The sequence below is a fragment of the Solanum verrucosum genome, unplaced genomic scaffold, assembly GCF_900185275.1.
Source record: "Solanum verrucosum unplaced genomic scaffold, falcon-dt-bn FXZP01000044.1, whole genome shotgun sequence".
Classification (NCBI taxonomy): domain Eukaryota; kingdom Viridiplantae; phylum Streptophyta; class Magnoliopsida; order Solanales; family Solanaceae; genus Solanum; species Solanum verrucosum.
This window is the reverse complement of record NW_026020189.1, coordinates 138,837-156,458: the sequence shown is the minus strand read 5'-3', so window position 1 is coordinate 156,458 and position 17,622 is coordinate 138,837.

Here is a 17,622-nt window from a genome sequence, read left to right as displayed (position 1 = left end):
CAATTACCCTTGAAATAAATCACATACGCCCTCAACATATCCTCTAAAGTCTGAATCATATGCTCTACTTGATTATCAGTATGAGGATGAAAAATAGTACTCAAATTTACCTTATAACCCAAACCTTTCTAGAAAGACTTCAAGAACTGTGCGGTGAATTACGCACTTCTATCTAAAATGATGGATATCGGAACTCCATGAAGTCTGAGTACCTCTTAAATATATAATTTTGCATAATCATTTGCTTAAAAGGTAGTTTTTATCGGTAAGAAATGGGCCGATTTATTCATCCGATCTACAATCACCCAAATCGAATCATGCTGCTTGCGAGACCACGGTAAACCAGTAATGAAATCCATATTGATCATCTCCCACTTCCATTCTGAAAGATCTATGTTCTGAGCCACACCACTAGGCCTTTGGTGCTTTACTTTGACTTCTTGGCAGTTTGGGCACCTAGCAACGTACTCTACAATACACCTCTTTACACTACTCCACCAATAAACTTCCCTCAAGTCATGATACATCTTTGTAGAACCCGGGTGGATAGTGTATCTGGAGCTATGAGCTTTCTCCATGATCCTCTCTTGGAGTTCATCCACCCTTGGTACACACAATCTATCTTGATACCTCAATACACTATCTACCCCTTGTTCAAAAGCCATCACTCTTTGCTTATGAACATTTTCCTTCAATTCAAGAAAAACAGGGTCTTGATTTTTTCTCTTTCTTTTCTGACACTAGTGATGATTCATCCCCATTCATCAACACTACTCCTCCTTCAATGGAAGCCATCAATCGGACTCCCAATCAATCAAGTCTGTGCACATCTTTTGCTAACTCTTTCTTGCCTTCTTTAACATTTGAAGTACTATCCATAGATAACCTGCTCAATGCATCAACAACAATATTAGCCTTACCTAGGTGATAAAAAATACTCGTGTCATAATCGTTGAGTAACTCCAACCACCTCCTCTGTCTGAGATTTATCTCTTTCTCAGTAAACACATACTAAAGACTCTTGTGATCGGTGAACACATCGACATGAAAACCATAGAGATAGTGACACCATATTTTCAAAGCAAACACTATAGTAACCAAATCTAGATCATGGGTTGGGTAATTCCTCTCTTGAATCTTAAGTTGTTTGGAGGCATAAGCTATAACCTTGCCATTATACATAAATACAAAACCCAGTCCAGCTCTAGACTCATCAAAATACACAATAAAACCTTGCGTACCTTTTGGTAAGGTCAAAACCGGGATAGTAGTCAACTTATTTTTCAATTCTTGAAAGCTTTTCTCACAAGCTTCAGAACATTGAAACTTTGTTGTTTTATGAGTCAACTTAGTCAAAGGGAATGAAATAGACGAAACCCCCTCGACAAACCTTCTATAATAACCAGCCAATCCTAAGAAACTCCTAATATCTAATAGAGATGTGGGTCTAGGCCAGTTTTGCACTGCCTCAATCTTTTGTTTGTCAACTCAAGTCCTATCACAAGAAATAATGTGGCATAAGAATGCCACAGACTCAAACCAAAATTCACACTTGGAAAATATGGCATACAACTCTCTATCTCTGAGGTTTGAAGAACTATTTTAAGAAGACTAGCATGATCCTCTTTATTCCTCAAGAAATCAGAATGTCATCAATAAATACGATAACAAACATATCAAGATAAGGAATAAACACTCTATTCATAAGATCCATGAACGTTGCAGGAGAATTAGTCAAATCGAAAGACATTACAAGAAACTCATATTGACCATATCGGGTACTAAATGTAGTATTTGGAATATCACTCTCTTTTACTCTCAACTGATGATAGCGAGACAGGAGGTCTATCTTAGAAAAACAAGTGGCACCCTGAAGTACTAAATCTAGCAATGCATACATATCAAAAGTAAAGACTTTAATCATAGCAGTGACAAAATCTGGTGAATTCTCTTACATTTGACGACTGGTGATAGCGTACATGTGGTTTTCTCCTCCGCTTGTCCCTAAAGTAGTTCCTCTAGGTGCAGCTCTATCTGGTGGAGCGGGTAAAGAAGATTGGGCTCTATTTTCCCCATTACCATTTCTATGCCAGTTCTTAGTGCACTCTCTCATGAACTTACCTATCTGACCACACTTGAAGCAACCAGTGGAGCCATCACGACATGCTCCTGGGTGGTTCTTACCACACTTAGCACATGAAGGAGTCTAATTACCTCATTGTGCCACACTAGCTTAAGATTGTGCAGGTCTAGCTGTGAAGTTCATCAAATTCTGGTTCCTGAACTCACCTCTGTTCTTTGGTGCAGGTTCACTAGTAGACGATGGAGCAGGTCCATTTGGTTTTTGTTGAAAGGATGACCGGTTTGCATTACTCTTCTACTTCCTGAACTCATTTTTTTGTTGTCTTAGCCTTCTTGTATCGAAACTCTTCTCTATCCCTCAGCTTATCTTCCTCAACCTATTGCACATGGATCATTAGCCTTACTATGTACATGTTCCCTATCAACATCACACCCTTACCCTCTTTGCTTGACACATGAGACAACACAAACACAAACAAGCTCATCATGCTCCTATATCAACAACCATTTATAGAGCATAATGGGAAGTTGAGTGAACTTGAGACTATACTCCTGGGAATTCTCTTACCTTTGCCTCTCTCATGCCCATGAAGGAACCTTCAAACACAGCTCAACTCACAATTGGTGTTCCTTCAGCTCTACTCTTCGTCCATTGGCCAAAGTAGATTTTAGCAACACCCTTCAATTGGTATTCAGCTAGTTTCACATGCTCAACATTAGCAACATGCATAGCCTCAAACACCTTCTACAACTCTTCCACAAAGTTTTCCAAATCCTTAGTTAAAGTTGAACCAGTGAAGTCGGGAGGATTCATCCTCAAGAACTCACGGATCCTGGATATATCAGCCGCATCCTATCAATTCTCTCTTTGTTACCAAGCTTGGTTGGTCACTACATGACTAGACATTCTAATAGCATCCTGGAACTCTACATTAGTAACCTCTCATTGGGGTTGTACTTTTGGTGCATTGGGAACCCCAAAGTCCTGCGATCAACATTCCCCCTAGCAGGACGACCTTGTACAACTCTTCACGGAGGCATAATCTGAAAGATATGTGCAAGCACGAATTAGAAAAAACTTTATATAGTTGAATTCTATCGCACGTAAAGAGTATGAAAGAAGTGAGATAGTTCCTAAATGTCGCAGCCTACTAAATATAAATGTGGCACACTTCAGACCGATAACTAGGACTCTATAGACACGATTTAATAGACACCCTAGAACTCTTGAACTATGTGCTCTGATACTAAGTTTTTCATACCCCGAGCCTACACTCGGGACATGACCGACAATAGAAAACCATTGTTGGCCCCAGTGATCCCTTGGCTAGGCTAAACTCTCATCAGAAGTCTTACTCAAGATTAGATGAACTCAAAAGTAAATTTTTAAATCAACTATCTCAAATACTTAACTTTGAACATTTATAAATATTCAAACTAGCCACAAGGGCAATTCATGTCTAGAACATTAACAATAGAAAATGAAATAGACTTCTCAATTGCTATCGTCTATGAAGCCTCTAATACTATAATGGATGTCGAGAAAAGACCCCTGCTCATCCGAACAAAAATGAAATAATAAATAAGCTAGCCTCCAGAAGCAAGGAGGCTCACCAAACCACTATGGGAGTACAAGTGGTATCAACAAAACGTATGTTGATGACCCTGATCTCTTGTATCGGTATCATGAAATGATGCAGGCCAAATGGCATCAGTAAATTGAATGTACAAGCATGTAAGGGGAACATTGAACATAACATAAAAGCTTGAACATGGAAAGAAGGAAATATACTAACCTCAACCTCAACTCATGCATACTCAACTCAATGCACTATAAAAACATCAATAAAGATTATGTTCATATAAAGCATTTAAAATAGTAGATAACAACTCCATGTGATGATACAACGTCTCGCCCAGGCTATCAAAACTGTCCTATACCTCGTCGGAGTATAAGACATCCTCAAGTAAGTGGATCTACTAAGCTATGCTTAAAAAGCAATAAGGATTCATCTATAAAGTATGACCCTTTCTACCAACATTGGCTACATGATTTATGAGAACTTTGAGTTGTATGGTTTCGTTCCTATATTGGTGCTCAATACTACTCCCAAAAATATACTCAGCTCATATGTTTAAAAAAACATTCCTTATTCTAAAGCTTTGAGATTATTACTATAAAGGTTCTCTTAATAGAGATTATACTCAAAAACTCCTCGTGATTTCATTAGGAAATCAATGTTTCCTCTCTTTTTAAATGTGAAAACATTTACTCTTGGAATACTTAGTTTCCCTATATTCATTTTAAAAAATAAAACTCAACTCTCCTCATCCTGAAACTCAAGTATTCAAGTCTGAAAACAAGTTTTAAATGATTGTAAAAGACTTTTCAAAATGACTCGAATTTACTCTTAACTCTACCTTGAATTTGAATTATGAATTCAAGGGTTATGATTCATTTTATAAATGATCTCTTGATGTTTAGATGTAGTTTAGAGTAGTTAGAATCAGAAAGGAGTAAAGTACACCTTAAAGGAACTCAGACAGAGCAAACGACTGAAAACAGGAAGGGGCAGATGACCCTGGTGCACTGAGTGGTGCGGGGCGCTAGCCCTCAAACTTCAGAGGGTCACTTCAGGAGCACTGCTGGCGCGGTGCTCCAACCCCTTTCCAGAAAACCCAACAAATTTTGTTCTCTCGTTTTCTTAGTCTAATTCACCTAGAATCGAATGGTTTATTCCAAACACTCTTAGATGAGCTTACCCAACTTAACTGCATGAAATATACTCAAAATCTTCAAGAACGATACTCATTAACAAGATCCTCGCATCAAGAACTCAACCAACCATCAAAATTCAAGAAGAACAACACTTCAAGAACACTCATCAAGAACATAAATTCCTCATTTTTTATGGATGAATTCAAATAGATAAATCATTATTGGCGTATGGTGAACAAACCATCATTATGGAAGCTTACATACCTTAATTTGGCATATTTTCTCGACAAATCTCACGAATCTTGACGAACACCTTGAACCTTTACTCTTTTCTCCTCTTTAACTCTTCTCAAAACCCTAAGCGTATTTGTGATTGTGAAAACTAACCCAAATCAATTTTGACCCCAAAAATATTACTAAAAGCGTTTAAAGCTGATGGGGTAAGGAAAAGACCAAAATACCCCTCATTAATTCAAGTAAATTTCCTTAACTTGATAGGTTGACTTCAAATGGGCAGATATACCTAATCCAAACTCAAAACATCAAAAACTCGATGGCATTGGAAAGAGGATTCCAAGACCTTTCATTTGATATCTTATGGGCCACCTAACTCATCTTGTAATGAAAGTTATGGTCATTTGATGTTGACCTAAAACTCACAACTTAAGTTTAACTTGAGCAAAAGTCAAATTTGCTCTTTCCAAATAAGTTATTAGTAATGTTAGCTCTTTCTAAGGCAGGATGTTACAATATCTCCTCCTTGGGAACATTCATCCTCGAATGAGATTTGGGGCCGAGGGTTAATGTATGGTTAATTTGGCCAAGCGACTGCACACTTTCAAAGCATTGCTGCAATCATATTCACCTCTTCTCAAGTTCTTTTCATCCTTTTTCATTTGAGAACTTAAACTTTGATTTGTCAATCATTTTATTTGAAACCCATTTTTATTTCACCAAACTCTATTTTTCATTTTAATTTTCCAGAGATTGTTCATCACAATCTTTTTTTACCTTATTGTACTTATGGGCCAGACATTCTAGATCCTCTCTTTTTTCCTCTTATGCCATACCTAGACAGTTCCCAGATTCTGACTTTTCTGCCATGCATACCTCCAGAAATCATAGCGCAAACCTACAATACCCAAGAATATGCAGGAGGCATGATATGATATAGGGAAAGGGGAGAAACCTCAACATAAGAACTGTTAAGGCAAATTAATAAGGAATTATAGGAAATTTTTGAAATGATTGGGGAGCAAAATATGGAGACGTTTACATTTGAAAAAATGATCCTCAAAGAATTTGAGGAAGCAACCAGCATAGCTATTGTGGTCCAATGCCTCAAACAAATTACCAAATGCACCTTAAACTTAAGGAACGAACAAGAGGCGGTACCATCTGCCATAGGCCTAAATCCATTGAGAGATGTGAAGGAGCCAACCCACGTAGATAAGGGCAAGAGCTGACTAATACAACCACATCTAAATAAGCACTAATAAAGTTCATTATCTATAATGCGAGAGGGACCAATAGTGCCAAGTTCAGGCATCCATGTGACGCTATGGTCCAAACCGACAAACCAACTATGTTGGTTTTACTAAACACAAAAATGACTAACCATAAGCATCTTATAGAGACTCTGAAATTTGATACAGATATCCAGTCTATAGCGAATTGACTCTCTAGTGGCATCATCATTATGTGGAAGGAAAATATTCTGAAGATGGACAACCTAACTATTACCTAACAGGGGATCCATATGATGGTGAAGTTACTTCCTAACTTACATTCGTGGCTTTTCTCTAGTATTTATGCTACTTCAGATTTAAACATGAGAATGAATCTTTGGGATGAATTGTTCCAAATTGCTGAGACACACAAAACTGATTAGCTAATTAGAGGAGACTTCAACGAAGTCATGTATGCCAAAGAAAAACTTTGTGGGTCAAGCATAAATAATTCTCGAATTTCCCATTTGAGGAATTGCCTAAATAAGTCAGGGATGGTGGACCTAGGATATAAAGGTTGGAAATACACTTGGAAAATAAGAGTTATAGGAATAGAAATGACCTCATTTTGGAAAGATTTGATAGGTGTGTGCCTAATACCCACTGGATAAACCAGTTTCCTAAGGCCCTAGTCTTCCACCTACCCAGAATAAAATCTAACCACTGCCCACTTCTTGTTAATCTCCAAGGTAGTGTTGTCAATGCCAATAACAAGCCCAATATGATGGAACCCATGTGGTGCGGGCATCCATATTTCCGAAGCATTGTTAATTTTTTTTACAGCACCAATACCCTTGAGAAAGTTGTCAGCCTCTTCAAGGAAGAGGCAATCACATGGAACAAATCTACATTTGGCAATATCTTCTAGAGTATGAAGAGAATTCTTGCCAGACTCATAGGCATCCAAAACTCTCCTAGGTACCACAATAGCCCCTTCCTTCAAGACCTAGAGAATGACCTCCTCCCCGATTATTAACACCTACTCAAAGCAGAAGAGGTATTTAGGAGAACCAAGTCAAGAATTAACTGGTTAGGCCAAAGGGATGCCAATACCAAGTTCTTCCACATCGCCACCCTGAACCGTAAGAGGAGGAACAAAATCACCTCCCTTAAAAATTAATCTGGAACAACATACGTGGATAATAAAGACATTAGGGATAACACAACTAACAACTTCATTAAGCTCTACACCACTAACCACTCTCATTCCAGGAATCTTTCTATAGGGAGCAAGCTCAAACAAGCTGCATTTCCCAGGAATCCAAAGACCTCTTGGACCTCCCAATCACTGACATAGAAGTACTCAATGCACTCAAGTCTTTCAAGCCCCTGAAAAGCCCGGGGCCATATGGCCTCCACCCTTTTCACTATAAAAATATTGGGACCTAGTTTGGGAGAAAACCATCACCTTTTGTTAGGAAGTCTTCCATACTTCCACTATTTCCCCAAAGGTTAACCAAACCCTTCTGTGCCTTATTCTAAAGAGCCAAAATTCCATTTATAACACGAGCTATAAAGTGGTGAAAAAAATCATTATAAATCGCATAAAACCCCAACTCCAAGATATCATTGGTACTATCAAGTCAGTTTTCTGTCATCCAGAAAAGCCTTAAATCACGCCATTGTAGTCCATGAATATATCTACCACCTCAAGAGCATGAAAGGGAAACCCTAATCTGATACTAAAAATTGATTTGGAAAAAGCCTTCGACAGGTTGGAGTAGTCAGGCATAAGTAACACATTGCTATTCTTCAATTTCCCCCAAAAACTCATTTCTCTCATCATGTCTGGTGTCTGCTCTAACTTCATCTTAGTCATCATAAATGGGGGAAAACTAACTCTTTTGGTCCTATTAGATGCATCCAGTGGGAGGATCCCATATCCCTATAACTGTCTAGGAGTATTGATAACAAAGTCAAGGCTAAGGAATGGATCCCATCAAAACAACCACCTCTAGGCCATAAGTCTCTCATCGATCTATCATAGATAACCTGACACTTTTCGCTAAAGCTGACACATGAAATTGTGCAACAATCAATGAATATCAAGCTGGTAGGATCGAAAACCAAGTTACTTAACTTAGCAGACAAATCAGGTCTAGCTAAGGCAATGTTGAGTAGTATTCCCTCAAATGTTATGCAGTATATTAGTCTTCCCACTAGAACCACAAAATCCATTAACAAAATCCAAAGGGATTTCATTTTGGGCACCCTAGCTGAGAATAGGAAAATGCACCATATTGGGTGGGATACTGTCACTAGGAACAAGGAAAATGGGGGACTCGGCACTTAAGAGTGTGACCATAGGAATAAAGTATTGCACTCAGCTTTGGCATGGAGAACCTTTAACAACCCAAATAGCCTTTGGAGCAGAGTCCTCACTAGTAAATACTGCAAAAATGCAATCGTCCCAGGTAGGAATAGTGTGGTCTCTAGGACTTGGAAAAACATTCAAAATGGATGGGAAGTGTGTCAAAAGGCATCTAGATGGGTAGTCCACAATGGATAGAAATTCTCCTTCATTAATGAAACATAAATTCCTCATTCCCCTTCCCTTGACGAAATTATCTTTGGTCCCTTTACGGAAGAAGAGGAAACCTTAAAGTTAGGGACATTTATGAGAATGGAAAATGGAATTTCAACATCCTCTCTTTCAATCTGAGCGAGGACCACAAAGCTTCCATTAGAGACTACCACATCCCACACAATAGCCCCAAAAAAGACTCCCTGATCTAGGGCCTTACTAGCAATGGGTTTTTCTCTACTGGCTTGGGAAGCAGAAGCAACCATGAAGGCTAAGTATCCTCATCTTCCTTCCGATTCAATTCCAGCTTGAGGTAATAGTTCCTCTCCAGTCTTTCAGTTACTCATGTGTAAAATTAGTCTTAGTATCATGTTCCTTCAGTTATGCTTGCATTTTCAGTGTAATTGCATGATCTTGGAACTTAGTTCAGTCAGAAATCAGTTTCAAGTACTTAGTGGTAGGGTTTGCAACTCTTTCCCTCCACATTCAGCTAGTTTAGCCTTCATTCGAGGATGAATGTTCCCAAAGGGGAGATAATGTAACACCCCGTATGCTAGAAAGACCAGATTACAGAAAATTAGAAGTTGCAGGTGCCTCCAACGGGCATCACACACGGACCGTAGGTAGGGTCCATGGTTGGCCATCTGCAGCCTCGCCCTAGAAACTTATACAAAATCATTTTAGGGTCGACCCAAGACTGGACCCATGGACCGTAGGTCCGACCACGGGCCATGCTTCTCTTTCGTGGATCGAAACCCCAAAACCCCCTCTTTGAAGCGAAATGAAGGTTGACCAGGACAGACCATCGGTCCATCCACAGTCCATCGTTCAACTCCATCGGTTGGGCCTGACAACTTCTAAGTCAGGGTCGTATTGGTCAGTTTTATCCTAGTAACTTAATTAGACTTTACCCAAGTCAACTCATTCTCCAAAACTCATCCAAGTTTAAAGAAAAAGAGGAGAAAGAGTCGACCAACCCTCTCCAAGAACGCAACAAGGTTTCCTCCGGTTCCAACCTCGAAATCGAAAGATTTCTCTGTGAAATTTGTCACCATGTATATAGGATTTCACTAGTGGGTTCCTTTCATCCACTAGGTCCCTAGAATTCAGTCAGATTCTTGATTCTCTATATCATGTTTAGACCTAGTGTTTCTAGAACTTCAGATTATTGTTGTGATTCAATTGTAATATCAATACTAATCATGTTATCATGTCTTTAAGGAATTGTTGCTTAGTTTCTTACATGAAACTCAGAACCCTAGTTCTATAGATTCGTTTAGTTCATGAATTACACTTGCTAGGTCATTTTATTCAGATATACATGCATCGGTTAAGTTTATTTCATTATCAGTTTATTAATGTTGCATTTTCAGTTAGCATGTCAATATTTTGAGCTATTTAGTATTACATAATTCAGTAAAAATGGGTTACTTACATAATCAGTTGGGAGTAGGCTTAATACCGAGTGGACTAAGAGTCAATCACCCTCATCGTCCCAGAACTACGTTCCTCCATAGGATAAGTCCCCTTTGTGGGCAACATAGTTCTGATCACGCCAGTCATGTCTTTATACCCTTCGCAAGGTATATTAGGTCCTCTCGATGGGGAGATACATCAGACTCCACGGATAGCTCTCGTAGTTCTATGTCGGTTAACAGTAGCTCCCACAATCAGATTCTAGTACTTTGATCAGGTTATCAGTTATAGTTCAGTATTCTCTATCAGCATGTCATGTACTTGGTCATTATATTCAGTTAGTTCAGTATTCAGTATATTTCAGTATTTACATCATGTTTACATTATGTTATTGCTCTTTTTACTTTGTTCAGTTATGTTTATATGTTCAGCTTGATCGTATCCTCCATGCTTAGTACCTTTCAAGTACTGACGCATACATTGCGCTACATTTTCTCGTGATATAGGTTTAGGTCTTCAGCATTCAGATCACGCATAGATCAGTTCTTGATCTCCAGTTCAACAGTATCAGTGGTGAGTTCTCATTCTTTGAGGATGATGGACATGTTTCTTTCATTTATAATTTTTTTTATTTGAGTTTTGCTAGAGTTAGTTGGGGACATGTCCCAGCATCTCTAGTTAGTTAGAGGTTTTTATTCAGACATAGTTAGATTCAGTTTTAGTTTTGAGTTTGATCTTTCAGTTGTTATTGAACTCTCAGTAATTATATATTCAGACATAAAATGGGTATTCCCTATCATTTCACTTCATACCATGTTTTGAGCTTCTGCACAGTATTTCTCATTTAAGTTTACCTTAGTATACTTATGTTATGCCAACAGGGTTAGCTTGGGGTAACCCGTGATCCTAAGTTCCGTATTTACGTCAAGGGGTAGCATCGGGGATTGACACAAGGTCTCAATTCCTTCATTGAGGCTAGCATATGGATTCAAGGTATGATATTTTTCATCCATGGATTTCTTCCATTCATAGAGTTCCCAAATTCTGCAATTTCAATGATTAGAATTCCCCAATTGAGTTAGGGTTTTCTTCAATTATCATGGGTTCTTTGCATTATTGATTTAAATGATTGTATTATGATCTCTTATGCATGAATTGATGAAATACTATGATTTTATGATGATTTATCCATGAACCCATGTAACCCTCATATTTTCAAGTTATGAATCATATGATGTGGGATTTTGATCTTCAAGGAAGAGTTTTATGAAATTAAGCAAGTATTACAAGATTTACATGAATGTATGATTAAATCCATTTCTAACCCATATTTTCTAAGTATTGATGATTGAAAGTGGGTTTTGATCTCAAGAGGTAAACTATGGACTTATGCATTTTCTTATGAAATCTATGCAAATGTTTTGCGGGTGCTTTGAGAGTAAAGTACCAATGATGTTGTAGTGTGAAAGGATATTGTAATAAATGCATACTGGCATGATGTGAAAGTTTTTCTCACATAGAAAGGATTCTTAGGTTGAAAGGCTTTCTCACCTAATTGAATCAAAGATAAATGAGCTATCCTAATAAACTAGCTTGGATTGGTTGTCCAGGGACACTTTTCCATGTATAATAAATTCAAGTAAGAAATGACATGAGATTTATGCTTAGCACCGAGAGGATGTTGATAATGAGATGGAAGCTCTCCTATCAAGAGAGGCTGGGTTGCTAGAAGCAATCTCATGAGATGGAAGCTCTCCCGTTAGTAGAGGTCGGGTTTCTAGTAGCAATCTCCTTATCCCTTAACTATGTCCCCCCATAGGTTGATTAGCTAGTGGATCCACATAATCTAGAAGTTCATGGTTCTACCTTGGCAAGTAGGACAACCCTTTTTGGTGTTGGAGACACTAGGGATCATGTTATAGCTCACATGGACTCTATGTCGGTTAAGGCTAATTCCCTACATTAATAATGAACTAAGGCTACTTTAAGAAGTATCACATATGAGTTAAAAGGTTTTAAAGGTTATTTTAGCTTGCATTGACCATGGTTTTATGACTTTTGTTTATAACTCCCTTATATCATGTTCTAGCTTGGTCAATTGCATGTCATGAAATGAACTATCCCTTTTAGCATGATTTAAATATTTTATGCAAGGCTATCATACTTTGTACATTGTTTTCTACTAATGTATTATCTTGCCTACATTTCCCCAAATGCAAGGTCTGGCAGTTGGGGTCATCAGTTTCGTGGCTAGAGGTTGACTTGAGATATTTCTGAGCTTTCGTGAGTCCTCATTCTTCGAGGGTGGAGTTTTATTGTTTCAATTTCTTTCATGTATTTCTCTTTTGGACATGATGTATGGGCTAGGCCCAATCTCATTCTGTTGTATTAGATGGCTATGATAAGACAAGAGTTTTAGACTTTCACTTTTATTTTATAAAATGGTTTGGACATGGACTATTATTTTACTCTTATTGTTCTATTTCTTATTTTATGAGAGTTGACTGGTTTGCATAGATTCCTTTGGGTTTCTATACGCCATATTACATCTAAGGGGTACCCATAGGTTGTGAAAAAATTGGTATTCAAAGAAAAAGGTTTAGAGTGGTCCTAGGATGTCTCATAAGCCACGTCTTGTAGAGTCTTGTTCATAAGTGTGAAGCGCTCCACATTTATGAACGAGAGGCTACAAGATGATCAAGAAACTCCATTTCTTTCATTACTCTTAAGTCGTACGATAGAATTTAACTCTTAGGTCTTCCTCCTAATCCTTATCATATGTTCTTCAGGATATGGCTACACGAAGATCTTATACTAGAAGGAATGTGAGGGAGAATGCGGAATAAGAAAATCCTCCCCAAGCTCCTCAAGTTTCGATAGATCCTTTGGCCGAGCAAGTATCAAATATAAAGTGTAGGGCCACTTTTCAAGTTTTTGCTCAAGCCATGACGGCCCAAGCTAATAGGGAGGTAGTGGTTCCCATGAACCCAAATGTGGGTACGACGACTTTAAGAGTTAGGGACTTCACAAAGATGAATCCTTTGAAGTTTCATGGTTCTAAAGTTGAGGAAGATCCTCAAGAGTTGAGGTCTATAAGGTTTTGATGATAATGGGAGTTACGCTAGTGGAAAAGGCGGAGTTGGCCGCTTATCAACTAAAAGGTGTGGCTCATATATTGTGTAACCAAAGGAAGGAAGGGAGGCCAAAAGATGTGGGTCCTCTTGATTGGGAGAAGTTTAAGGTAGCTTTTCTTGATAGGTTCTTTCCCCTTGAGATGAGGGATGCTAAGGTGCTTGAGTTAATTAACCTTCGACAAGGATATATGAGTTTGAAAGAATATGCTCTAAAGTTTACACAATTGTCTAAGTATGCTCCACTCATGGTTGCTGATTCAAGGGCTAAGATGAGTAAGGTGTTTCGGATGTGTCCAAAATGGTGGTTAAAGAGTGCCAAACCGCCATGCTCATTAACGACATAGGCATATCTTGTCTCATGTTTCATGCATAATAAATTAACGAGGAGAAACTTATGGAAAAGTCTAGAGAGGTAAAGAGGGCTAAAACCGGTGATGGAAATTTCTCACATGCAAGGTCCGATGGACAAGGTCGTCCTAGATTCCGACAAAGGTTTTCCAGTCAAGATTCGTCCAATGCTTATCCTAAGTTCAAAAACGATAGGGTGTCTAACTCTAAGCCTCAAGGAGGTAATGGTAGTGGATCTTCATTTCCTAGATCTACTTGTACTAAGTGTGGAAGGAAGCATGAGGGTAAGTGCCTAGCCGGCATGGATGGTTGCTTTGGTTGTGGTAAGAGTGGTCACAAAATGAGGTATTGCCCGATGCTTACAACTAAAGGAAGAGAGGGAAAGCAAGTTACTACTAGTGGTACAGGTTCCAATACTACTAAGCAAAAACGCTTCTATGCACTTCAGACTCGCGGTGAACAAGAGGGTTTTCTTAATGTGGTTATCGATATATTGAAATTTTTACAACTTGATGTTTATGCTTTACTTGATCCCGGTGATACCTTGTCTTTTGTGACACCATATGTGGCTATGAGGTTTTATGTTCTCCCGGATGTGTTGTTAGAACCTTTTTCTGTCTGTACTCATGTTGGTGATTCTATTGTGGCTAAGAGGGTCTTTAGAAAGTGTCTGATTTCCTTGTGCCATAGAGTTACTCTTGTTGGCTTGGTAGAGCTTGATATGCTAGATTTCGATATTATCTAGGGTATGGATTGGATGCACTCATGTTATGCTTCTACTGATTGTAAAACTCTCTCAGTCAAGTTTCAGTTCCTGAATGATCTTATCCTAAAGTGGAAGGGGGGAAATTCTATGCCTAAGGGTCAGTTTATTTCTTATCTTAAAGCTAGATAGATGATTTCTAATGGTTGCATTTACCATCTCGTCAGGATGAGGGATCTATATTCCGAAACCCCTTCTCTCGAGTCGATTCCCGTTGTTAATGAGTTTTTGGAAGTGTTCCCAGATGATCTACCAGGTATTCCTCCCAAGCAAAAAATAGACTTCGGTATTGACCTTTTCCCAGATATGCAACCTATTTTTATTCCTCCTTATCGAATGGCTCCGGTAGAACTTAAGGAGTTGAAAGAACAATCGAAAGATTTGTTGGATTAAGGTTTCATCCAATCGAGTATATCTTCATGGGGTGCTCTAGTTTTGTTTATGAGAAAGAAAGATGGTTCTCTTCGTATATGTATTGATTATCAACAGTGAAAAAGGTAACCATTAAGAATAAGTATCGTCTTCCAAGGATAGATGATTTATTCGACCAACTTCAAGGAGGAAGTTATTTTTCTAAGATTGATCTTCGATCAGGTTATCACCAATTGAAGGTGAAGGAAGATGACATTCAGAAGATTGCTTTTTGAACTTGGTATGGTCATTATGAGTTTTTTATAATGTCATTTGGGTTAAGTAATTCTTCGGCGGCGTTTATGGATTTGATGAATAGGGTGCTTAGACAATACTTTGACATGTTTGTGAATGTGTTCATTGATGATATTTTGATCTACTGAAGGAGTGAGGATGAGCATATCAATCATTTGACGATCGTGTTGCAATTTCTTAATGACCAACAACTCCTTAAGAGGTTTAGCAAATGTGAATTTTTGTTTAGGTCTGTAGCTTTCCTTGGCCATATTGTTTCGAGTAAGGGTATTGAGGTAGATCCTAAGATGATGGATGTGGTCAAGGGTTGACCTAGACCTCTAATTTCTTTAGATATTAGAAGTTTCTTGGGTTTAGCTGGTTACTATAGAAGGTTTGTGGAGGGATTTTCTACAATTGCCTCTCCTTTGACGGCTTTGACTCAAAAGAAAGCTAAGTTCATATGGTCCAAAGCATGTGAGAAGAGTTTTCAAGAGTTTAAAGATAGAATTACTTCCGCTCCGGTGTTGACCTTACCAGAAGGGACGGATAGTTTTGTGGTTTACTGTGATGCCTCGAGAGTTGGGCTAGGGTGCATGCTTATGTAAAATGGGAAAGTTATTGTTTATGCCTCAAGGAAACTTAAACTTCATAAGAATAATTATCCAACTCACGACCTTGAATTTGTGGCGGTCGTTTTTGCCTTAATGATTTGGAGACACTATTTGTATGGAGTTCATGTAGATGTGTTTACTCACCACAAGAGTTCGCAATATGTGTTTAATCATAAAGATCTAAATCTTTTCCAAAGAAGGTGGCTTGAGTTATGGAAAGATTATGACATGAGTGTTCTTTATCACCCCAGTAAAGCTAATGTGGTAGCACATGCTCTTAGTCGGTTATCTATAGGTAGTGTTGCTCATATTGAAGAAGAAAAGAAAGAGTTAGTTCGTGATGTTCATAGATTGGCCCAATTAGGTGTTCAGTTAATGGAGTCCACCAAGGGTGGTATTATGGTTCACAATGGTTCTGAATTGTCTTTTATGGTGACGTGATAGCCAAGAAAGGTCTTGATCCAATTTGGGTAGAATTGAAAGATGTGATGCTTAAGAAATCCATTGAGGCTTTCTCCCAAGGGGGAGATGGTGTACTTAGATACCAAGGTTGTTTATGTGTTCAAAATGTGGATGACTTGAGGGAACATATTTTGAAAAAAGCCCAGAGTTTGCAGTATTCCATTCACCTGGGAGCCACTAAGATATACCGTGATTTATGGGAGGTCTACTGGTGGGATGGGATGCAGAAGGATATTGCGAGATTAATGGCTAAGTGTCAAAATTTACAACAAGTGAAAGTTGAGTTTCAAAAACTGGGAGGTTTGTCCCAAGATATTGGAATTCCTACTTAGAAGTGGGAAGACATGAACATGGACTTTATTGTTGGTTAGCCTCGCTCCCGGCGCCAACATGACTCGATTTGGGTGATAGTAGACCGGATGACAAAATCAACTCATTTCCTTCCCTTCAAGGTTTCTTATTCGGCAGAAGACTATGCCATGTTTTACTTTAGAGAAATGGTAAGGTTGCATGGAGTGCCTTTGCCCATTATTTCCGATCGTGGTACCCAATTCACTTCTCAATTTTAAAAGTCATTCCAAAATGGTCTTGGTACTCGTGTTAAGCTTAACACGGCCTTTCATCCCCAAATTTATGGGCAAGCAGAGTGTAATATCCAAACTTCGAAAGATATGTTAAGGGCTTGTGCGACTGATTTTAAGGTTAATTGGGATGACCATTTGCCATTGAGTTTTCTTACAACAACAGTTATCACTTGAGTATTGACATGGCTCCATCTGAGGCCTTATATGGTAGGAGGTGTAGATCTCCTATAGGTTGGTTTGAGGTGGGTGAAGTTGCCTTAATAGGTCCCGAATTGGTACAAGAGGCCATAGAGAAAGTTTGGCTTGTAAAGGAAAAGTTGAAAAATGCTCAAAGTTGGCAAAAGTCATATGCCGATGTCAGAAGAAGGGATCTAGAGTTTGATGTTAATGATTGGGTTTACCTAAAAATCTCACCCAGAAAGGGTGTAATGAGGTTTGGTAAGAAGGGGAAGCTTAGTCCCCGGTATGTAGGCCTATATCAGATTTTGAGATGTGTTGGCAAGCACTACTAAATAATTATTAAAAATGACGGAAGGAAAAGTGACGATCGGCGTCGCTCTCAAAAGCGATGCCAATTGCGACACTGTCCGTCTCTTTTTTCTAAACATATTTTTTTTAAAATTATTTTTAAGAAAGCGACGAACAACATATCTTAGTCCATAACTTTATTTCACAGATTTTTGTGCCAAATATATATATAATTAATAATTAATTATTTAAAATTGTTAGAGACGTTGTCCGTCACTTTTTATTAAAAATAATTATTATAAATTAAAAAATAAGCACGCCATCCATCGTTTTTTATTAATTTTAATTGATTAAT